The sequence below is a fragment of the Equus quagga genome, unplaced genomic scaffold (assembly GCF_021613505.1).
Source record: "Equus quagga isolate Etosha38 unplaced genomic scaffold, UCLA_HA_Equagga_1.0 HiC_scaffold_3284_RagTag, whole genome shotgun sequence".
Taxonomy (NCBI): domain Eukaryota; kingdom Metazoa; phylum Chordata; class Mammalia; order Perissodactyla; family Equidae; genus Equus; species Equus quagga.
Window position 1 is genome coordinate 1 of NW_025793574.1, and position 24,922 is coordinate 24,922.

Sequence of the window (24,922 nt, forward strand, 5' to 3'; positions counted from 1 at the left end):
GGTCTCCACCGACGCCGGGCTCCGCGGCCCGGAGTCCTGGTTCCGGCGCAGCTGGGGGCGGAGGGAGGAGACCCCCGGGGGTCGGGCTCCGAAGTCGAGTGTGACAGCGGCCTTGAGCGTCCCGCGGGGACTTAGGAGCTGGACGTTCTGACCGCAGCCCGAGTGCGTCAGACTTAGAATAAATGAACACTCTGAATGAAACGGGTCGTTTAAAGAAAAGACGGCGCCTCCAGGCCGGGTCTCGAAGCGTCGACCCCGAAACCCAGACACCCTGGCCGAGGGCCGCGCCGGCCGCCGCCTCCCTCCCCGCGTCTCCCGCGGACCCCTCTCTCTCCCACCAGGAGCCCGCGGGTCCGAAGACAAGACGGGCCGCGCGGGGGCCCCTCGTGGTGCGGGACGGAGCGGACGCCGCCTCTGCCTTTGGCCCCGAGGCCCGAGGGTGACCCTGCCGAGGGGCTGGCCCTGGCTCGGTCGCCGGGACCCTGGGCGGCGGGGCCGGGGCCTCCGAGGCGCCGCGACGGGCAGAGCTGCGCGGGGCCAGCGGGGGCACCGCAGGCTGGGAGGGACCCCGCCACGCCGGCCCTGTCCGTGTGGACGCGCCCGCACAGAACCCGGTGTCCGGGACCCCGACTCCCGCGGAGGAGGCGGGAGAGAGCGGGGGACGCGGCGGCAGGAGCGGGAGGGGGGAGGGACCGGGAGCAGCCGTTTGAAGAGTAAAAAGTGGCCGTTATCCTGAAGGGAAGGGCAAGGTCCCACCGAGATTTGAACTCGGATCGCTGGATTCAGAGTCCAGAGTGCTCACCATTACACCATGGAACCCCCACGGGCGCCGCGCCTTCCGCGCACACTCCCAAGGCTTCCCTTCCAGGGACAGTGGAGCTGCGTGCGTGGCCGTCCGCCTCGCTTTCTCTCTGCGCCCCCCTCCTTTGATTGACTTCTCCTCACTTCACTCGCACCTCGGAAAAGGAGGTGAGATCCACTCTTGGGCTTTGGGCCCGGGAAGAGGAGCCCTTGATGCCTCCCTCCTAAGCCGCCTATTCCGCCTCAGTTTACCAGAGTCTCCTGTCCTGAGGTGACATTTCTGCAAACAGTAGCCTTGCTTTCCTCTTCGTTGCCTTCTCACTTTTCCCATGGCCCAGAGAGGGCAGACGGTTGTCAGGGCGGGACTTGGGACTTCCTGGGTCCCTTGGCCGCGCAGCACCCAGCACGTCCCAAAGCCGCCACCGCCTCCTCCACGTCATATATACGACGGTGTGTCCGCAGTGGAGCGGGGTGGGGAGGCGGGGGAGCTTTCCTTTTCTTCTTCATGCACCTCTGGGGGATTTGTTGTGGTCGTTGTAATTCTTTCTTACAACAAACGCATAGTTGTTACATTCACGATACAGAGTTATCAACCGTGTTTAACGTTTATATCAAACACTCCGACCAACCAGACCATACTCGCCTGCGGTGTCTCAAAATCAACCGCCCACCGTGGAGGCCACGAGGCAGGGCCCTGACAGTTATACAGCCACAGACTCTCTTCTGAGAGCTTGGCCAAGTCAATTCCATTCCACCTTCTCAATATATCACGACCCGGAAACTGCACGGATTTAAAACATGTACACTATCAGGGCACCCAAGAGCGCTTCATCGCTGGGTCGTAGGGGATGTGGACCCAAGTTGTCTTAACAGTACATACAGTATTTATGTACACAAAATACCACCACACTACATATTTACATGTGTAAGAAATGTAAATTCATATTATATCTCAAAATCATAATCTGTGTATTCCATTTTCCCCTTTATTTCTTCATTGTGTCCCAAAGCCGTCTCTTCCCTGATCCAATACACGGAACAGAAAAATTAGCATTAACAGGAAAAGAAAGAAAAGAAGCTGCTGGCCCAGTGTTGCTGGAAGGTGTATTTTGTCCCAAGCGACTGGGTGAGAGTTGAATCAAGGAGAAAGGAGGCAAAGGAGCTACTCTTCTTATGGAGAGGAAGTTGTTCTTCTCCTCAAAGTGTGAGGGGATGCCAAAATGTCCTCCTGGAAAACCAAGAAGTTGAGCAGCAACAAAAAACACAGAGCACTCCTCCAGGAGAACTTGAAGGTCAGTCAAGGTTTATGACTGCAAGGAACAGAAATGGACTCTGGCCGACGGTAAGCAGAAAAAGAATCTGTTTTCTGTTTGAAAGGATGTTCAGAGATCACACAGAATGAAGGGCCAGGAAACCCAGAGAACCGAGAACCGGGCTCAGACAAGGGGCAGAGAGAGAATCAAATGAAGGTAGAACCATGACGGGTGGAGAGACTGTCCTTGAAGGGCGAAAGCACCTTGGGTCTGGGAGCCCGAGGTGAGAGGTGGGGATATGGTGGTGGTGGCAGGTCCTGGAGTGAGGGTGGCGGGTGAACAGAACTACCCTGGGAATGTGACCCCTCCCCCATCTCTTCCCTCTCCTCCTGCCTCTTCCCTCTCCCTCCTTCGCCAGCTCTATTCCTCCTCCCACTCCATTGCACACCCCCTCTCCTCTCCTCTCCATCTTCCTCGTTCTCTTTCTCCTCATCCCCTTTCCCCAGCTTTCCTGTCCTCCCGCATCTCCTTCTTCCTTCGCGAACGCCCCTGTGCACTCCTCCTCCCCTTGCACGGAATGAATGCCACCAGAACATCGCGATGGGTTTCCGCAGCCTGAGAGGAAGGTGAGGGAATGTTTTCCATCCACGCGAGAAGTACGAATGTGTTTCTCTGTGGTCAGGACTCATTGCGGGTCTTTGGGAGGCTGAGTGAGGTGGCCCCAAAGTGGGGCGACTGAGCGTCCACACCCAGTTCCTTGGAGTCTGGGCTGCCTGGGCCTTAGGAGACCCAGGACGACCCTGAGGCGGCAGTGACTGAATGTAAGGAACCGCTGTTCCAGGACCACTCGTATTTGACCCGGCATCGGCTGGAAGACTTGCTTTCTACTAACTCAAGTACGAAAAAGGCAATGGTTCTCGGGCAGGACCACCTGGCCCCCTCGTGGCCACCTCAGGAACGGCACACAGGGATCGCACAGTCGCAGAAGCTGCAGGTCATCATCATGGCAGAGTGAGCTTTCCTGGTAATCTCTCCCCTCCACCATACAACAAAAGACATTCATACTCCAACAGAGGACATCCAAACAAAGTACAAAAGATATCTAAGAGACCCCCCCCTTCTCCTCCCGCCCCCCCCACCCCGCCTCCCACCGACCGCACTGAGCTGAAGAACGCAGCGGAGCTGGGCGCAGGGAGCTCAAGCGTGTCACTGTAGGCCTTTAGCGTGGCTCCCCCTACGGAATGCTGTGCAGTCAATTAACTGGAATAAAGACCTTTTAAGAAGAAATTCCGCTTTGAGAAACGTTTCATTATTTCCATTCTCAGGGTTCTTTATGGGACTAAAAGCTAAAGACGATGTACTCATTCAATAAGTCCTAACAGAGCGCCGTGGTGAGTGTCAGACCCTGTGTTCGGCGAGGGGGCCCACGGGTGACCACCACCACGACCCCTGCCGTTGTGAAGCTCCCGTTCTGGACCCAGGAATGCGAAGAAGGAAGGGGCCTCGACGCCCTCTCGAAAGGATGGGCAAACGCTCATTCTCTGACCTCTGTATGTCCTTCGCACACGTTGCAGCCCGCGTATCGGTCCCGGGCCTGGGAACAGCGGGTGACGAAGGGCGGTCGGGTGAAGGCGAAGTGACGGGAAGACCCACGCCCGGAGACCACGGGGCGTTCGGATTTCCTTGGACCCCACTCAACTTAGGCCCGAAAGGGTTGCGGCCCCGGGAGACTCCAGGGGTGCTGGCTTCTGAAGCGGGTCAGGGGCGAGCCATTCGGCTGCCCTTCTACCTTCGGAATCGTCCAACTCACAGGTTTCAAAGGAGACAAACAACATGATTCATCGAGTTAATTTCTCCGGTTGTCTGAGGCCTTGGAATTTGCAGTGTTCTGTAAGGCGGGTGACAGAGTCTCAGTGTTAGTAGATGCTCACTCCCTAAGGAGGTCAGGAAAACACGGTCTCCTGTGTCTTTGTGGTACAATCGGTTAGCGCGTTGGTGGTTCGAACTCACCCAGGCTCACAGGAGCGTGCTTTTTAACTCAATCCCACGTTTCCTAATCTTGATCACCTGCAGGTTTCCTTGCATAAAATTTACCCTTCTGTATTCTGGGTCCCATCCACCTCACATCTAATACATGTCAAGCATCATCCGGCCCCTACAACCTGATTCTCATGCAAGATCTGCTGGGATTTCAGGCTCTTATACCTGTACAACAGGAATTCCTGAAACAGAGACCTAAGAACCCTGTCCTAGTGTGGTGGAATAAAATTTTTATTCTCCCCTTTATGGGCTTGGATGAGTAAGTTAAACTTTTTATCCTTCAATATTTGTGTGTGTGTGTGTGTGTTTAATGTTCTACTGATGCTTGCATTCATTTTTCAAAATGCTTACTTTGGGAAGATTGAGCTTCTCAAGTGTGGTTACTGTTTTTATTAAGACTTTATTTTTTAGAGCCTTTTAGGTTCACAGCAAAATTGAGGGGAAGGTACAGAGACTTTCCATATGCTCCCTGCCCACTCCCCCCACCCCCAGCATATGCATAGTCTCCCCCATTATCAACATTCCCTAACAGAGTGGTACATTTGTTACAGCTGATGAACCTACACTGACACACCATAATCTCCTAAAGCCCATAGTTTACATTACAGTTCACTCTTGGTGGTGTGCATTCCATGGATTTGGACAAATGTGTCATGGCATGTATCCCCGTCTCATACAGAGTATTTTCACTATCCTGAAAGTCCTTCCCGCTCTGCCTATTCATCCCCCTCGCCCCACCTCTGGCAACCACTGATTTTTTACTCTCGCCATAGTTTTGCCTTTTCCAGAATGTCATAGAGTTGGAATCATACAGAATGTGGCCTTTTTAGATTGGCTTCTTTCACTCAGTAATATGCATTTAAGATTCCTCCATGTCTTGTCATGGCTTGATAGCTCATTTCTTTGTAGTCTTGAGTAGCATTCCACTGTCTGCACGTACCACTGTTTATTTACCCAGTTAACTCTGGGAAGACATCTTGATTGCTTCTAAGTTTTGACAATTGTGAATGAAGTTGCTATAAACGTCCCTGTGCAAATTTTTTGTGGGCATAACTTTTCCACTTCTTTGGAGTAGGATTGCCTGATCATACAGTAAGAGTATTTTTAGTTTTGTGAGAAACTGCCAAACTGTCTTCCAAAGTGGCTGTACCACTTTGTGTTCCCACCAGCAATGAGTGAGATTTCCTTTGGCTCCATGTCCTCACCAGCATTTGGTGTTGATGTGCCACAATTTTGTCATCTGTAATCTGAGGCCAACAAAAGTATCCTGTTCCCGGGACACTGCCTGGATGTTGTGGTCACTGGAATCATCATCATAACTATCCTCTGCATTATTTTTGACAAAGGCACTTCTTCCATAGTTTGTGCATTATTTTTTTAACCTTTTTCATATTGCTTTTTAAATTACGTTGGTTTCATGGTTTTAGGATTACAAATAATGCTGCAACTCTCATTCTTGTTCACATATCTTTGGCCACCTATGTGGGTATTTCTATAGTGTAGACAACTGGAAGTGTAATTGCTACATTATAGTCTTTACATGCTTCTAATTTGAGTATATCCTGCAAATTTGCCTTCCACAGAAGCGGTACCAAATTGTATTCCAATTTCTTTTCCAACTCTCTCAATGTCCCTTTCTTCCTTTACTTGCCAACACAACAACCTTTCTATACATCCATCTATGACGTTCTCATAAGAGGAGTGGTCCCCTCCTGACTTAACTAAGCAGAAGTTACAAAAGAAGGGTGTTTGAACATTACACAGACATATTCTATTGCGTATGAAGGACAGCTAAATTTCCAGGGTACCGTCATTGAATACAAAGTCCTCCAATGACTGTAATTCTTTTCTGTGGTGACCTAGTCAACCGGATCCAGAGAAGACTGGTCAGAGTGATCTCCTTGCTCACTGCCAAGTGGCTTACCCCAGCGGAGAAAAATCTCCCTGGCTCCAGATACTTTTTCCTTTTTTTAAAAAATAAAACTTGATTTTGCATTTATTTGAAGAAAACAATCTAATGGATGTCCTCCCTCCTTTACAGTGGTGAATCACATGCAGATAACTGTCTCTATATTCTTCCTTGACAGTTTTTTGGGTTTTGGCTATGTCCGTGAAAATTAACCCATTGGAGACACATCCTTGGAGCCAGTAGAACCCTGTGCCCAACAGGCACCTCCTGCAGACCTGGACCCTTACAGCTGTTGGCTCATGTTCCCTGGGTTCTTCTGTTGAATCTCATGTGCAGAAAAATTGAGCTCTTGGGCTTTTACATACAAAGTGTGGTTATTGGACGAGTCTTTTTCCTCTCTCTCATTTGTGCATCATTGCTTTCTCCCATCGGTATGGGACTTTGGTTTTAATTTTAAGAGGTGAACATCTGGGGATAATCTCTGATGGGTGGTGGCTGATGGGGATCCATTCCCTGTTACATAGTGGATGACACTAATCTAGTCTGTGAGCCTTTTTTAATTGCCTGTTGTCCTGATGATTCTGGTACTTGCCGGAACTTCAGACCGCAGCAATGAGAAGTTGTTTACATCTTGTCTTTCCAAAACTTGGTAAAAACCTTATGGGTCCAATTGTAAGTTGTCAATTTCTGCAAAAAGTGGAATATCTATAATAAGGATGATCTGAATACATACAGTCCCTCCACAGGAACGCTTGGCTTTGATAAATTGCTTCAATTAAAGGTCTTAGTACAGGAAGAAAACTGAATTTCTAGCATGCAAGGGGCAACATTCTTCAACTGGTATACTCAAGTTTTTAAATAGCTGGAAAAAAGATTAAATGTCCTTTAAGGATTGGTTAAATCCAACTACAGAAAGGAGAGGAAACATATTTATATCATTACAAACAAGCAACTAGATCAGCAACATGAGCACTTCTGACAACTATAAAAACGAAGATTTAATACTTTCCAGAACTGTAAGCAAGTTCAGCACTTAATAAAATGGATGAAAAGCAATTACTTCATGTACAGATATCTACCCTGGAAAAGACAATGTCTTGTGTGTCTCAAAATGGTATCATAGAATTACTCTGCTTTTCAGCAATGAGGGTCCTTCAAGGACCTCATGTTGTTTAATCGTTTCCTTTTGTTTCCATCACTGGTAAGCGTTGTTCAGAGATACCATTGCCTTTGTTTCCGCCTTAAATAAAGTTTAGAATGCCCAGTAGTTTGATGGAATTTTTCCCTTTTATAAATACATTTTCTCAGAAACAAGTCAATATACTTTCTCTTTCTCTGGAGGGAATAGACAAATTAGGTCTCTTATTTAAAGGCGTTACAGCCCTGTAAGCTTAATGACAGTAATAATCACTTATATAAATTTATATATAAATTTAAGAATTTCTAGAAAAAATATGTCACTGGTTGTGCCTTAAATGAGATATTTCCTTAAGGGAAAACTTTGTTGCTGAATTTGTAACGCGGAGAAATAAAAGATCTAGCTGTAGATTAAATTCATGGTCTTGATTGCTTGGTGCAAAGAAAGAAAAGAAATGAAATTGATAACAGAGAGGAATCTTCATACTTTTCAACAATTTAAATAATTTAAACATTTTATATATAATGGCATTGAAAAAGTTTATGTCATGTTGGATTTTTTTATTTATCAAGGTGACAGAAAAATTAGAATGGTTTAATAATTTTAATATAAAAACTATTATACATTTTCATTCAGATTTTCTCATAATGTAGAAAATAGTGGTAACATAATCCTCTAGTAAGTACAAGTCTTGGGTTTATTTTGGCTTGAAAATCCTGATTAAGTTGGACTTCCTAAATTTCCTATACTGGTTGTACTAGTCAAAGAAGCAAACATTACTTCCAATAAGTATTTCAACTGATAAAATTTTAAAGTTATGTGCTCAAGTAAATTAAATATACCAGACAATACCTTTAAAGGGGGATAAATTCTTATAATTCTAGCAACCAGAGGACTCAATTATTCCGTTTACAAATTTTAGTAAATATTTTTAGGTGTCATCTAATATATGACTCCATGTATACCAATAAATGATTCCAGCATTCACACATCCCAACACGTGTGAGCTTAATTTACAATTTCAATATCTACAATTAACTGGAAACATTTAACTAATATTAAGTAGATTTATTAATGAATGATCTTTGATTGCATTCAAATTCTCCCTCCCCACTCCTTTCCTGTTTGCACTAATCTCCTTATACATTGGCTGAAAACAAAAGTGTCATTTTATCTGGGGAATGCTGTTGTTTGCTGAGTTCACATCTTTTTTTGTGGGTTTGTGGCTGGTGCTGTGGTTGTTCTTTTTTTGTTTGTTTTTTTAAAGATTGGCACTGAGCTAACATCTGTTGCCAATCTTTTTTTCCCTTTTCCCCCACATCCCCCAGTATATACTTGTAGGTCCTTCTAGTTCTTCTATGTGGGACACCACCTCAGCATGGCTTGATGTTTGGGTGCTAGGTCCACGCCTAGGATCCTACCCTCGAAACACTGGAGGTGCCAAAGCAGAGCGTGCAAACTTAACTATTTGGCCACAGGGCCGGCCCCTGTGGATGTTCTTATGTGGTCTCTTGACTCTCTGCAAAACTCCAGTAGAACGGTTTGTTGTTTCCAGTGTTCTGACATTTGAAACTCACATACCTTGGTGTTGTGCACTGCACAGCTTCTCAAACTGCCACCTGCATTTCCTGTTTGACATGGACTTTTTGCATGGTACTTGCTTTTTATCACAGCAACCACCAAACTCCAGCTTTGCAAAGAAATGATATCATTGAAAAATATGTAGGGTAATCTAATGTCATGAATTTTAATTTATGTGACTATCACCTCAATAAACGTGATTTTAAAAAAAAGACTGACATTTCCAACTGTTGACAGGCTGGGGAGCCCTGGAAACTCTCATCCATTTCTGGTAAGAGTATAAATATGTTCAACAATGCTGGAAGAATTTTTGGAAGTATCACTAAGGGCCATACATAAACACTTGTGTGCTGTGGCCCAGAGATTCTACTTTTAGCTCTATACCTTATGCCTGCACTGTCCAGTATGGTAGCTACAAGACACGTGTAGCCACTGAACACTTGAAATGGTGCTAGTGTCTCATGTTGCAGTGATAATATTTTTGATACAGTAGGTCTCATAAAATATTATTAAAATTGATTTTGCCTGTTTCATTTTACTTTTTAAAATATACCTACTAGGAAATTTAAAGTTCCTATGACTGGCATTATATTTCTATTGGAATGGGCTGCCCTAGAGAAATGTGTGAGTATGTCCACCAAAAGCCATATAAAAGTTTGTTCCTACCAATTCAAAATATCCAAACTGCAAACAACTCATGTGTCCAACAACAGTAGAAGAAATACATATGTTGAGGTATATTCATACAAGGAACACACACGGAAACAAAGAACTGCATGAAAAACATGCATACATTTCATAAACATAATGTTGAAATGACAGGAGTCAGACCCATGCCCCTCTCCCATAGAAAAACCCTGTACATACTTTATAATTCAATTTATATGAAAGTAAAGGGCAGGAAAAACTAACAGATATTGAAGGAAGTTGGTGAGTGGTGGGGGTGGAGATGACTCTGTGAGCTCTTGCATGGGAAGAGTCACGAGGAAGCTTTCTGGGGTCTGGAAACATGCTACACCTCAGTCCGGGTGCCACATCAGTAGTTATTTAGGTCAGTTAACATTGGTAAAGGTTTTTGAAGTGTACACATTAGGTTCTTTATATTTATTATGCTTCAACAAAGAAAGTTGAAAGCCACCTGATTATTGCTAAAGTGATGTTGAGACTTATTCTTCTGGTTTGGCCTGGGCTGTTGGAAGCAAAGTAAGTTCAAAATCTTTATTGTGATATTTTTGCTGGTCTCAGGTTTTTTACTTTTCTCCACAATCTGATATCTGATTACCTAAGTGTTGCTCATGACCATTACTTTAAGCTGATATCCAACTGTCAATACTGTGTCAAAGAGAGACCAAAGTGCCCATGGTCAAATCTGCTCTTTTGAGAATAATTGTGACCCCCAAAAGGGGGAGACAGGAGATTGAGAAATCCTGATGAGGAAGATAGCACAATTAGGCTTAACTGACTCAGAGGTGCCAAAGGAAGGACACTGGCAGGTATTACACAAAGAAAGTTGCCCCATTCATTCCACAGCCAAACCTTCGAGAACTTTTGGAGTATCTATAAATAGCCAAAATTGTTTACCTGATGACTTTGTCAGCTTCACCAGAACAAGCCGTTTGGTGCCTTTCTGCTCATCCGTCTCTCAAGGAAAACATAAATACAATTCCCCATTCCCAAGCTATCTGTGGTTTCTTTTTCCTCTCTTCTGTCTCTTTTATAAATTGTTTTTTGTCTTTGTTTCATAACAACATTCTAATGTTTCCCATTTTTATGAGTAAACATGTGAGCTAACATTCAAATCTCTTATTTACTACCACTATTTAAATATAGTTTTTGTATTAGCGTCTGTATACACACCATAGCTAGCTTTGAACTATGTTCCAGGCGGACACACTTCCACGGAAAGTTTAAGCCTCGAGCCATTGGAAGACAGGTCTTTCCCAGTCTTTAAATAAAGCCAGTTCCCCGTTGGAGTATAGGTAACAAACCCGTTGTAATTCTCTCTGTGTCTAAACCTCTCTGCTCCTCCACTCTGGTCCTTGTGTCTCACCCTCTGCTTCTGGTGGGAAACCTGTTGCCCTCTTGCTTTGCTCCAGGATGCTCTTTTGCTCAGGAGGGACTCGGGAAAGAAGGGTAATGGCCACCGGATCGGAGCCCATGAGGTGCCAGAGCTTCCCTGGGCTAGGCCATTTGGCTCCCATTGAGGGTCAAGACATCTCCATCACTGTTCAAGTCCTACCTCAAAACTTTTTCCCTATGTGTCCTCTAAGGCCATTGTTTCCGTGACTTCCATTCTTATACTGCGGTCTTGTATGTGCGGTAGAGAAATCAGCTTTGCAAAAGTCATTAAAACGCCGTTCTTGAGGGTCAAACGCAGTGTCCTGGAGATGGGACAAAAATTCTACCCCTGTCTCCCTATTGCTGACATGACCATTCTACTCCTACATCACCTAATCCACACCAAGGTTGCATAGCTCTATGTGGCTGTGAAAAGGACCACCAAGGCGCGCGTCCACAGCCCCGGAGGGGCGACGTCAGGACTCATGGGCGGCGGCGGGCGCCCGGGGTTCAGACGCACCCCACCCGCCGGCTCCTGCAGCTTCCGGGAGCTGCGATCAGCGGGGGCGACTCCTGCATAGGGGCGCCTAGTCCTGGGAGTGGAAATCCCGCGTGTGATCAAACTGTGGGGTTCCAGGGCCCTGGCTTCGGGGGTAGGCGCGGAACCCGGAGCCAGGGCCTCCCCGGAACCGCAGTCTCCTTGACTGAGGGGTCGCTGGTGCTTCCCGGAGTCTTTCCAGTTAAAAAAACCTGGGCGTCTAGAATGGTTGCGGCAGGACCTAAGGTTTTCATGGACATGTTGTTAAGTCTTCCGACACCGCTTGTTTCCGTAGTGTAGTGGTTATCACGTTCGCCTCACACGCGAAAGGTCCCCGGTTCGAAACCGGGCGGGAACAACCCCTTTTTCCTCAAACTTACCTTCATGCAGCCAAATCAAACAGAGGAGGGGACGGGGCGTGGAGGTGCGGTCGCAGCTGCATTTTCCATTCACGAGAAACGTGGCACAACTTCAGTTACTCAGCCCTAGGAAACAGGCCTCGGTTGTCTGCTCTCAGTCACAATGGAGACCGCGACACAGTGAGTGCAAGGCAGGCGCAGGACTAGGCTGACTTCAGCCTACCTTGGGATCCAGAGAGCCCCGAACCTTCTCCTCTGTCGCCGAAATCTTCTCGACAGGCTGACAGGTAGCGTGTCTCTAAAAGCCAAGAACTTCTTTCCTGTGAAGCACACTTGGCTTTCCCCCTCCCAGCACACTTGCGGAAGAGGTTCATTTGCCTGACGGAGGAAAAGAAAGCAGAACCGAAGCCTGCGCTTGGGGCTCCAGGCAAAGGCACGGAGACGGAGCCTCGTGCTCCCCCGGTCAAGCTGGTCTGGGCACGAAAAGGAGCCTGTACACGTGCCGTTGTCAGGAGAGCCGCTTGAGCCAGTTCAGTGATCAGGGCGCAGACCGGCTCAGCTCCTCACCCCCTCAGAGCCAAGGGCGCCCCTTACTCAGAAGGAAACCGAGGTTCGGAAAGAGCACGTCCTTGGCTCTACCGCACACAGTGCTAAAGCTACACCAGAAGGGAAGACAGACAAGTCCCCCTGTGGTCAGGCCTCAGAGCCCAAAGCGTTCCGAGCGTCCCCCGGACTGAGAGAGGTGAAGGGTGATGAGCAGCCGGCTGAGGGCTGGGGGCCCCGCACAGCTGCGGTCAGCCCTGGGCCGCTGGGACTCGCCTGTGCTTCTGCTCTCCGCGTCTCAGAAATCGAACCTTTGCTTTCAGAATTGTCACCTGGAGAGGCCAAGTTAGAGCCCTTGTGTGACTCCCTGGTGGCCTGAGGCTAGGAGTTGGCACTTTCACTGGGCTCCGGGATTGGTTCCCCATCAGCGACGTCTCTGGGCACGGCTCCGCATGCAGGAGTCTTCTCTTCACCCCCAGAGGTGAGGTGGGCCTCAAGCTCCAGACGCAGGGAAGAGCCTCTGCGGGAGGCCAGGCCACAGGGGCCACGGCATCTCCCAGGCTGCAGAGGTGAGATGTGATGGGCAGCCTGCACTCCTCCTCCCTTGTCTCAGAAACCTAATGTCTCACTTTGAATTTTCATCTAAAGAGAACTTGGGACTTAAGTTCCAATCGCTGCTTAAAAAGAATTGAAACATTCAAAAAAGTTGCAGGCATTGTATTTCTTCACCTAAATGCACCAGTTAGCCCTTTCCCACTTTGGCTTTCTCACTCTTCCTCCACATATTCGTGATTTGCGACAACCTTTGAGAGTAATTGCAGACATCTCAGGATCATTAGTGGACCGCTGTTGCCCCTTTCCTTTCACAAGGTCCCTTGGAACCAGCTGGAGGACTTTTCCTCCAAGGACAGGGGAGGCCTTTGTCCTCTGGAGGAGACCCCTCTTGCCCTTTCAGGAACCTGACACCCGCGTCCTCCAGGCTATAGAGAAGCTTCAGGCGGAGTTTGATTGGGCTCTCCCCTTCTCCCCGACAGTGCAGGCCAGGCCCGCCCTCTGCTTGGAGGAACAGATAGGTCGTCAGTCTCCCCAGCACCACCTGCCCTCCGGACTCCTCCTCGTTGCTTTGGCGGGCAGTGGGGTCTTGGGTCCGCCTGAGCTCTAGCGCTGCCCACCTCTTCAGGGAGACCCTCCAGGGGAGCGCAGCTGCCCCCTTGGCTCCTGCCTGGCTCTCTCTGCCCTGCTGGGATCTTCAAGAGTTCTGACCTGACAAAAAGGTGAAGGATCCTTTCTTGTGGTGGAAGGGTGAGGGGAGCAGGTGGAAAATGCAACGGAGGGAAGGGGAGAGTTCTCAACACCTTTCCAGAATCCTGCATCTGGCACTGTCAGGTAGGCGGCTGCCCTGTGAGAATGGTGCTTAGTCTTGTCTTGACCTGACCCTGACCTGGTCCTGGGTTCAGTCTGAGTCCAAGCAGACAGAGGCAACCTGATTCGGGCTGCGTACCCAGTTGTGCCTCTCCCCAAAGTCAGATGGTGAGTAGGATTCCAGTGAAGTCCATAAAAGCTATTGATGGATTTTTTTTTTCTTGCACTTCCTTTCTTGCTGAACCTGTGACTCAGGGGGAAAAAAAGAAAAAGGTTTAGCTGTGGATAAATTAGTGGTCTCAGTGCTGGGCACAAGGAAAGAATTCAAGTTGATAATAAGGATGAATCTTGAATACTTTAAAACATTTTAAAGAATTTTCATAATTGACACGTAATGGCATAGAGAATGTTTATGTCATGTCATATATCTAACGATGACTCCTTGTATGCATCACACTGGTTTAATAATTTTGGTCTAAGAACTGCTCTCTGTTGTTGTCCAGATTTTCTAATAATGTAGAAAGTATTGGTGGCATAGTATTCTAGTTTATACAAGTCTTGGAATTATTTTCTCTTCAAGATCCTAATGACACTGACCTGCCTAAATTTCCTACACTGGTTTTACTGGTCAAGTAAGCAAACTTTAATTCCAACAAATATTTAAGTTTATAAAATTTAAAATTACATGTTCAGTAAACGAAATATATCATATAATATCTTCTAAATGGAGATTAAGTCTTATAATTCTAGAGATCACGGTGACTCAATTATTCCACGTGCTTCTTTTGCGTAAACGTCTTTAGGTATCATCTAATATACGATCCCAACATGTCTTTCTTTATTATGTGTCAGCTCACTTTGAGATGTTAAGACCTACCATTCTCTTTAAGTTCTCTGACTGACATTAGATTATGCTAATTAATGCATAATCTTTGCCTGGAGATCTTCTAATCAGGATGGAAACAACAAAACACTGTGTTAATATAAAGCTAATGATATTTTTATAGATTATAGAGTGACCATACGTTAATAGGTTCAGACGAGGTGTGGGTCCCCTTAGGGGGTGTTGGTGAGCTTGGCCATCATTGTCACTTTAAGAAGTGTAAACACCAGCAATGCCTGCTCCAGGAAGTAAGGAGCTGTCACTGGAGGTCTGCTGTTTTCCTGAGGTGCCTGTTTATTAAAGGAAAAGAAAGAAAGAAAAAATCCTGGTTCTTGGTCACGCCTTCTGGATCTAGAGTCATCCATCTTCCCGTTCTTTGCTGTGCTTCTCTGGTGGTGCTCCCCACTAGCACCCTTAGGCCCGGGTTGGCAGAGGCCCCTGGGAAGAACATGAACCAATTGTGCTCCCACCGCTCTGCCCCTTTCTGATGCCTCCAGACGTGGGCACCACGGGGCAGGGACCTTCCATTTGTTCAAGATGCAGCATCTCTCCCAGAGCAGGGCCTGGCATCTAGTAAACACCTAATAAATGCTTGAAAATTGCAGGCATTCTAATGCGAGGTCCTGGGAAGCTGAAGAGGAGGAGAAGAAAGTGGGTAAGCTTCGGGGCAGCCTAGAGTATGAGAGACAGACAGACAGACACAGACACCTATGTGGAGAGAGAGAGAGAATGTCCAAGAACCAGATTTAGTGTGTAAAAGCCACAGAGGTCTTTTTGTTGCTCAAGAAACTCAACAGAAGAACCAAGGGAAGGTGAGCCGACAACTCTAAGGGTCCAGGTCTGCACAAGGTGCGTTGTCAGGTGCAGGGTTCTGTTGCTTTCTATGATTTGTCTCAAATGGGATAATTGTTGCTCTCAGAGAGTTTCCAGGCTGGGCACGAGGAGGGGGATCTGAGGCCAGCTCCTTGGATTGTGGGCATGAAGCTGAATTTCCACAGAGAGCAAGGCAGCTAGAGTTCATAGGACAAAGATCAAGCGACAAGAGAGATGGACAGAGAGAGAATCCAGGCATATGTGTATTCAGGCATATTCGAGTATTCAGCAGAGTACTGATCAGGGCACGCTTATGAAGAAACTGCCTGAGGCCAAGGGAAGAGACTTCTGAAAAGATCATGGAACAGTGCTTGGTGCTCACCCAGGATAGGAAATTATACTTGCTCCCACCTGCCAGACTGGACTATTCGTAATTCATGGGCCATTGGGAAGAACACCCAGGAAGGTCTTGTTTCAGTGGTGGGAATAACCAGCCCCAGACTGATCCATCTAAAAAAAAAAATCATAAAAGCAGGATCCAAAGGAATCAAACTGTTTAAAAGTCACTTCGCTGTACCCCAGAACAAAACTCAAGAAGATTTATAGGAATACCAAGATAGCCAGTACCCAAGAAGGAAAACTTTCACAATGTCTGGCATCCAATCAAAGAACGCCAGGCGTGTGGAGAGGCAGGAAAACATGATCCTTAATGAGAAGAAAAATCAACCAAGTGAAATTGAACCAAAACTGACACAATGTTAAAATTAACAGAGAGGCCTTTAAAACAGTTATTCTGACTGTGTCACATACGTCCATGGAGTTAAGTAGAAACGTGGAGCATATACAAATGGACAGAATCAAACTTTAGAGATGGAAACTGTAACACCTGAGATAACAGGCTCGCCAGATGGAATCAACAGCAGTTAGACATTGCAGAAGAAAAGGATCAGGGGACACAAAGCCAAGAACAATTGAAAATGTACAAAATGAAACTCAGTCAAAAACATTTTTTCTAATACACATCTATCAGTGAATGCTAGGGCAACTTTCAAAGGCCTAATATACGAGTAATTGAGTCCGGGGAAAGACTTGGGATGAAGAAATAATTTTAGAAGAAACAACGACAGAAAAATTTCCAGTTATAATAAAAATTATAAACCCACTGATCTAAGGAGCCAAATGAGCACAATGAAGGACCACAAGAAACGCGAAGAAAACTGCGTCCAGTCACAATATAATTCAATTGCTCGAATCCATTGAAAACGAAAAACTCTCCAAAGCAGCCATGGCAAAATGACATGGTACATACAGAAAACAAAAATAAAGATGATATCAGATTTCTCATCAGAAGCAGTACAAGTGAGAAGACAGTGGAGCAATATCTATAAATGACTGAGGGGAAAAAAAGTCAACATGGAATTGTATGCTTCCTCCCCCAAAAAAGTCTTTCAAAAATGAAGGTAACTAACGACTTTTACAGACATACAAAGTCTGAAAGAATTCGTCATTAGCAGATGTACACTACAAGAAACATTGAAGGAGTCCTCCAGGAAGAAGGACACTGATGCCAGATGGAACTCTGGATGTACACAAAGGGATGACGGACAACAGTAACGGTATCTGCACAGGAAAATATTTAAGATTTTTTCTTAGTATTTAAGCCTCTTTAAAACCATGGGACAGATTAAACAAAAGTAACAACGACGGATTGTGGGGTTTATAACGTGTGTAAAGTGCAGTGCAGGACAGCGATATCATACAGGCGGTAGGGGAGAAATGTGGAGAGGCATGATACCACTTGAAGGCAGACTGTGGTAAGTTGCAGATGTGTGCTGTGAATCCTAAAGCAGTCGCTGAAATGACAAAGAGTCATAGCGAATAAGCCAACAAAGGAGAGAAATGGAACCATACAGAAGCCGTGTAAACACTATGACAGAGCAATTGCTCTTCCAGGACTCCACCCTATAGAAATACTGGGGCAAGTGGCCAAAGATATGTGTGCAAGAATGATGACTACAGCATTATTTGTAATCATAAAATCCTAGAACCAACTTAACTTAAAACGTGTCTGGAAAGGGTTAAGTAAATACTAGTCCCAACCAATGATGGAAGAAACTCCACCGTGAAAAAGAATTCCGAGCCACGACGATGTGTGTACTCCCTCAAGGATTTCCGTACTCCCAGAGACCTGTTTTCCTCCCGAGCTCTTCTGGGAGGATCTGTGATGACCTTATGATGTTGACTTAGGTCCCCCTTTTGTGCACAAGACACAGAGAATAGGAGGGTACCGGCGGAGGAGGCGTCTCTCCGCCTGTACCTGAGAGGATGTGCAGAGTAGGAACAACTGCAAACACGTCTACAACCTAAAAATGTGAGGCTCGTCCCTGGGTGGGCTTGAACCACCAACCTTTCGGTTAACAGCCGAACGCGCTAACCGATTGCGCCACAGAGACACGCAGAGGCTCTACCTCCGCCCCCTTCAGGGAGTAGTCACTGATTCAACGCCAGGCGGAGCCACCCGCCCTTGCAGGACAGCAGTGCCGGCTCCAGAGCCTCAGAAAACCCGACACGCGGAGTCGGCGCAGCGTGTTGATCGCCTTTGAGAGCCGCGCGTTGAGTGATTCCGGAGGCAGAAGGGCAGCCGAGCGGCCTCACCCCGCCTTGCTCCACACCCGCCTCAGATGCCAGCACCAGGGAGACACCTGGGGCCGCGACCCCCCGGGCCTGGGCCGAGTGGGGCCCAAGGGAAGCTGTACCCGCCGTGGGCTCTGGTGACGGGCGGCTTGTCCCGTTTGCTCCGCCTTCATCCGACAATCTGCGCCGCCGGCGCTCCCCTCACTCCACTCAGCTGGTCCGCGGGCGGAGCGGGGAGGGAGCCGGAAGGAGGGAGTCGGGGTGGGCGAAAGGGGCAAAGGCCAAGAGCCGGGACAGAAGTGGGGGAGGCGTGGGCGGAGGACAAGAAGACTTCCCAGGAGTCCTGGGCAGAGATGCGCGCCGGATTTGGGAAGGTGAGAATTGTTTTGTTGTTTTTTTCAAATCATGTACCGGAATGGAGAGGAAGGGTGGGGGGGGATGGAGAGCGGGCACGAAAGAGAACAGGAGCGCCTGCAGTTGTGCAAGAACAAAGCAGCGGAGTTATTGGAATGATGTTTCATCAAAATTCATAGAGCAAGGGTGGGGATTGCTGCTGGGGCTCTGGCGCGCCGTGATCGTATAGTGGTTAGTACTCTGCGTTGTGGCCTCAGCAACCTCGGTTCTAATCCGAGTCACGGCAATCTTGTCTGTCATGCCTGGCGTTTCGCTTTTACTCTGTGTTGAATTCCGCACGGGGCTGCGCCCCTTACCTGGAGGCCAGAGAGCAGCTCTTTCCACTTGCCACCGGGCGCAAGGCAGTCAGGAGAAGGGAAGGAAACCCTACAGTGCGGTAAATGGTTTATCTCCGGTGGTATTTTGGAAGAGGAGCGTCCTTGATGCTCTAAATGCTCAGCAGGAGGCTCAGTGGCACAACTGACGAAAACTACTGTGTCTGTGTTACTCAGAATCTAAAGGCTCTTAAAGACCACATAAAATTGTTCATCAGATAAGTGATACCTCTTCTGTAGACCTGCTTAGCTGGTTAAACCTTGGCTCCTGGGAATCTGTGCTCCGGGAACTTTTTCAATCCTTGGCTATTGTTCTCCTTAGGGCCCTGGTTAATACCTCTCTGGTGCATTGTATACACTCAAGGATTTTAAATGCCTGTTGGCAGCCACTCATACACTCAATGGTACCCATCAGGATCAGACAACTGGAGGAACTCAACAATAACCACATACGTGATGATAATGGTGACCACAGGCCCCTCTGCCCTGACGACTCAACTAGCAGAGACAGCGAATATGTGAATCTTAGGCCTGACTACATCGACAGTGGTAACTGAGAGTAACACTACACTGGTGGAGCAGGCTGAGAACATGACCAAGAGGGGGAAATTGTTAAAATCAAACACAAATGGAGATCAGACTTGAAAATTCCCTGAGCAGACAAACCAGTTTAGTCATACAAGCAAAAGCTAATGTAGACTATTTTGTAAAACAAGTGGAACTTCAAGGGCCACTTCTTGTTAGTACCTGTGAAATCATAAATGAAACTTAAACCGTTCCCCAAAATTGATATGAGGTAACCACTTTAACCAATTCCCTATCGCCGGTAAAACTCTGAGGTTATGGCCCATCCCTGGGAAGAATGATCAGCCACTGCCTCCTCACTCTATGAGCTGCTTTATGACACTATACCTCTGGGCATCTTTCTATATTCGATTTGAGTGCTCCCAGTTCCCACACTGTCTTTTTGTGCACAACAAACTTTTACTTATGACTACTTCAGTGATCCAGTGGTTTTACTTCTGCTAGTTCTGAACTTTGGGCAGGGCCTCAACATTTTCATCTGCCAGATTGGGCCAACAAGAGAACTACACTTCATACTGTTTTTGACACAGAGTCCCACAGAAGGTCCCTAATCTGCTAAGCTGATCTTTGGGCACCGTGTTGCAGATTGGAGGCTGAGGGAGAGCCGACTTTTTCTGCATAAGAAAGAAGAGAAGGAAGAGGCAGAGATACAGAGAGGGTGAAAAAACAGGCTGGAACCAGAAAACTGATTTTAGCATCTGGGACTGGATGTCATATTTTGGAAAAAGAGAAGACATTGATGAGCATATCCAGGGAAGAAGAACTTCCGTGGAAGCAGCAGACACTTGAGGCCATTCTATGATGTCTTCCATTTGTTTCTGTATAATTCTTCTTCCCCATCTTTGTAGAAAAGGCACGGACGAACTCCATATGTTTGATTTGTGAGTTTGGAATGCACGCTTACACAAAAATGCCCTACCGTGATTCAAATATTCACCCGTGGACCTTCTAGTCTTCTCTTAGGTTCCACCAACTGTGCATTAAACTTAGAATGGGCCCAACTTGGGGACTCTACCTTGGGAAGTGCCACTTAAATTAAGGGGGTGTGAGAGGAATGTGACACTCTCAACAATAGTTGCTTTCCTTACTGTAGGTTGTTGCACATGCTTCTCATCAGATCGATCCCTTCTTCAAAGAAGAGCGATGGGGAAAATAAAATGTATTCAGTTGCATCCACAGAAATCTTGGGTAGGGAAGTTCAGGTACTACCAAGTGGGTGGGCCTGGGATGGCCTATTCACCAGTACATGGGTCATCGTCCTCTGCTTTGACTACTTTGGCAAACTTCAGACGGGACTCCACTTACCTTCACCAGTCACGGGAGACCACTGTGCCAGAGGACGTCGACTTCACGCTAACTGTAGATCCAGAAACCTCATAGGATTTTTCTCCTCTTCCCTTTAGTCTCTCTTCCACCTACCCAATAAGGGAGGACCCCCGGCCTTTCTCTCCTGTCAGGACACTTTCTGGCTCCCTCTATGGAACTGAAGCAGGCAGCTGGTTTCCCCTAGGTGTCCCTCTCAGCCTGGTTGTCTCCCAGGACGTAACTCCCCTCGGGCGGGTCTAGGGGGAGCCCGGAAAACTGCGTGCCAGGCGTGGAGGTTGGGCACCGCGGGTCCGGCGCCGCAGTGAAAGCCCATTCTTCCACCTGCCCAGTGCACCTACTCTTCGGGGATGCCTGAGGAAGTCGAGTAAAGTGGCCCCTAAAGCTTCTCTGCAGGTTGAACCCCAAGAGGTGTCAAGTTCCAGAAGGGGCAAGAGGAACCTCACAGAGTGGAACCACTCCTCTGCCTGGCTGGCCCTCATGGACAGGATCAAAAGAGGCTGTGTTTGAGGACAGAGCCAAAGAAAAGTCCTAACGGCAAAAAGACCCATGATCTCTAGATAAAAGTCTCAATTCCTAAAGGTCAATTGGGCCCAGGGGGCTGAGAGTTGAATGGATCCCCGCACCCTCATCAGGAGAGTCATCTGCACAAGTTCAGAGACGAAGAACAAGAGGGACTGTGCCCATCGCTGGTTCTCAATCCAGGACGATTTGGGTCCCCGGTCCACAGGCCCCAGCCCCCTAGTGTGACCCCAGGCCTTGTCTGGAGATACTTTTGATTGTCACACCTGGGGGGAGGAGGGTGGGAGAGTTATCCTCTGCCATCAAATCATCAAAGGCCAGGGAGGTCACTAAACGTCCTGCAATCCACGGGGGAGCCCTCACCCCCCACAAAAAAAGAGCCGATCCTGACTGTCAACCCGGCCGAGGCTGAGAAAACCCAATGTGGATCAATGTCCCACCCGCCTGACGGACGAGAAAACAGGAATTCTTGACTAATTGGATGTGGGGTCTGAGGAAAACTCCGGCGACGGAGAGAAGGCTGAGTCTTTCGGTCTGAGCACAGGGAAGGATGGAGCTGGCATCGACTAAGGCAGGAAAACTGCAGGTGCAGCGGGTTGTAGCGGGAAGATCCGGAATCCCGTTTGCGGCCGCCTGGAAAGGAGACTTGCTTGAAAGCCTTTCCCGTCCATCGTCTGTCTCCGTTCCTGCATCCACCTGAGTCCTTTGGGAGGCTGGAGGTGCCAAGGACTCAGATCTCGGTGCTCGGCCCCTTCTCACCCTGGGCGCCTCCCGTCCCATCTCCTCCCGCGAACCTCGTCCACTCCCCGGCCCCCGCGACCTTCTCTCCTCACGTGGCGCCTCGAGGAGTGGCGTTTCCAGGGCAGTTCAGAGGTGCTGCAGTGAATGGCGACTCGCTCCGGCAAGGGTGGCCTTGGCGGGCCTCGGGGGCGCTCGGTGCGTCGCCTGCGGGCTCCCTTTTCCGGAGAAAGCAGGGAGGGAAGGGCTTTACGAAAGGATTCCTGGTTTAAGACGCGTGACTGCCTCCCAGAGGCCGAAGGCCTCCCAGAGCGCACAGCAAACGTCCCTCTCCTGTGAAGCAACGAAGAGATGCGACAGCTGCTGGTTCCCTGGTGGTCTAATGGCTAGGATACGGCGCTCTCACTGCTTCGCTTTCACCGCCGCGGCCCGGGTTCGATTCCCGGTCAGGGAGTCCTTTTGCACACACGAATCTTCCTTTCCTCTGCTGAGGGCTCGTGCTCTCTGCTCCTCGCACCGAGTCTTCAACTCCAGCAGAGGAAGGGAAATAAGGGCGGGCCGCTTCTCAGGGCACATCGCTCTTGCTTGTCTCCACGTCAGCCACCCGCAGAAGCGCCTTCACAGGGCTGCTACGCATCTTGCTCAGGTTTACACAGCCCTGCAGACCCTCAAAGCCCTGTGGGGCTGCACCCGAGGCGGCGCGGATCTGGCTGAGCTCTCTGTGACCGAGACGAGGCCAAGCCCAGGTGGCCTGTTGGTGCGGGCCCTGCAAATGGGCTGGTCGGCTGGGCCTCCCCAGCCCAGGTCGCAGATAAGACGCTCCCGAGGCCTTCGGACGAAAGAGGTGTCCGGAGGCGATGCCCGCGGAGGTTGAGGGGAAGGTGAGCGGTGGGGTCAGGTCCTTGAGGCCTGTCCCGTTTGTGGATTAAGCGGGGTAAGGAGCTGATGTTGACTGACCCCACAAAGGCAGCACGTGAAGTACCCACAAAATGGCAAACTCTTACTGCTGCTGTAAGAGAAACGCAGGAGTGAAAATCAGCACCAGAATATCAAAACGATGGTACCACAGTCAAATCCCACGACTATTTCTACAAAGGCTGTAGCGTGTAAACTGTGTAGGCTCCACCAAGCTCTGAGAGCGTTTTCCCTTTTGCCTTCCACACTCGCTCGGAAGGCCTGTGAAAAGACAAACAGCAGACTGAGAGAAAATATTTGCAAAACATATCTGATTAAGGACTTGTATCCAAAACATGCAAGGAACTCTAAAACTCAATAAGAAAAATTTAAAAACCCAATTAAAAATGGGCAAAAGATTGAATGGACACCTCACCAAAGAAGACATACAGATTATACAGATGAACAGATGGCAATCCAGTATATGAAAAGATGCTCAACATCGTGTCCGCTAGGGAATTGCAAATTGAAACAACAATGGGCTACTACTATACACCAAATGGCTAGAATGGTTAAACCCAAAAAACTAACCATACCAAATGCTGGTGAATTGTGGAGCAATGGAAACCATCATTTGTTGCTCGGGGGAATGCAAAATGGTACAGCCATTTGGGGAGAGAGTCTGGCGGTTTCTTACGAGGCTAAACATAGTCTTACCATATGACCCAGCATCATGATTGTAGGTATTTACCCAAATTTGTTGAAACCTTATATCCATACAGAAATTCACACATGAATATCCATAACAGCTTTATTCATAATCGGCCCAATCTGGAAGCAACCAAGACATCCTTCAATAGGTGAATGGATTGAACAAACCATGGAATCATTTTAAGCAATAACAAGGAATGGACTACCACAAAAAGGCATGAGAGAATCTTATGTTCATATTGCCAAGTGAAAGATGCCGGTCTGAAAAGACCACACACTGCATGATTCCAACTATATGATATTGTTGAAAAGACAAAAGTAAAAAAAGATCAGTGGTTGCCCAGATTTGGAGGGGAAGGTGACAAAAATGATTAGGTGGAGTACAGGGGATTTTTCAGGGCATCAAATGTAATCTGTATGACACGGTAATGGTGGATACGTGACATCATCGACTTGCCAAAACTCATAGAACTGTAAAAGAGAGTGGACCTTAATGTAAGCTATGAACCTTTGTTAATGATAATGTATCAATATTGGTTCACTCATTGTAACAAATGTATCACATAAATGCAAGATGTTAATAATAGGGGAAGCCGTGAGCAGGGAAAGAGTGAATATGAGAACTCTCTTTGCTATCTGCTCAATTTTTTTTGTAATCCTAAAATGGCTCTAAACATTAATTAATACAAAAACAAAGATCTCCTGACCAGAAGATTTGACTGGCGGAGTCTAAAACAAAAAGGCATGATAAAAATGATTTTCGGACTCTCCACTTCGGGCTCATCCTTCTCCTTAATTTTACCAAGACCGGCAAAATAGGGCCTACGTCCACAGGAAGGTGAGAGGCCCCACTACCCAACTCCCCTCATCTCCATGGGAATTCCTCCCCACAAGCGTCTCCCTTCCCTGGGCCCCTAATGCTTCTCCCAGCGCAGCTTCTGTCCTTCAGTGACCTTCTTTCTTGATCCCCGCTGCTCAGTGCCATGTAACCAAAGGATAGGATAGCAGAAAAGATAATAGTAACAATGGTTTCAGTTTCAAATATTCCAAACCGCAGAGACCCACCAGACCCACCTGTGGCTTCAAAGACATGCTCTGGCCAGGTGGTGGCTGCACTGCAGGATGAGCACTAAAGCACGGGTGATAATCTCAGGGCCTGGGAGTGCTGCAGAATCCCTGTGTAGACCAATTTCTTAACGTCTTCTGCCCCAGAATTAACTCAAGGAGTACAGTTGCCCTTTTCCTCCCTTTACCACTGCCACCACTCCCAGAGGCCAGAAATACTTCTGGCCACTGAATATGTGGGTTTTCCACACCAAACAATTCTGACACTACCTTGAGTGAGCATAGACCCCACAGGTTAAGGGCTCAGTCCCACAAGACTTCCCCACTTCAGCCACCGACCACGAGCAGTGGATCTCTTGGTTACCCACACTTCTGTCAGTCTGGGCTACAAATCAAGGGTTCCCATGACCCCCTCCTCACATTCAATAATTTGTATCCTGGTTT

The 24,922-nt window shown here is 47.8% G+C and overlaps 4 non-coding genes across 4 annotated transcripts; 2 read left to right on the forward strand and 2 right to left on the reverse strand.

Annotated features, from left to right (window-relative positions):
- Positions 1–747: 747 nt before the first annotated feature.
- Positions 748–819, reverse strand: TRNAQ-CUG (transfer RNA glutamine (anticodon CUG)). Its single transcript has one exon. It is a non-coding gene; the product is annotated as a tRNA-Gln (tRNA).
- Positions 820–11,603: 10,784 nt separating this feature from the next.
- On the forward strand, positions 11,604–11,676 carry TRNAV-CAC (transfer RNA valine (anticodon CAC)). The gene has a single exon. It is a non-coding gene; the product is annotated as a tRNA-Val (tRNA).
- Positions 11,677–17,657: 5,981 nt separating this feature from the next.
- TRNAN-GUU (transfer RNA asparagine (anticodon GUU)) lies at positions 17,658–17,731 on the reverse strand. Its single transcript has one exon. It is a non-coding gene; the product is annotated as a tRNA-Asn (tRNA).
- A 4,445-nt stretch (positions 17,732–22,176) lies between these two features.
- Positions 22,177–22,262, forward strand: TRNAE-CUC (transfer RNA glutamic acid (anticodon CUC)). The gene is given in 2 exon segments: positions 22,177–22,213; positions 22,228–22,262. It is a non-coding gene; the product is annotated as a tRNA-Glu (tRNA).
- The last annotated feature ends 2,660 nt before the right edge of the window (positions 22,263–24,922 follow it).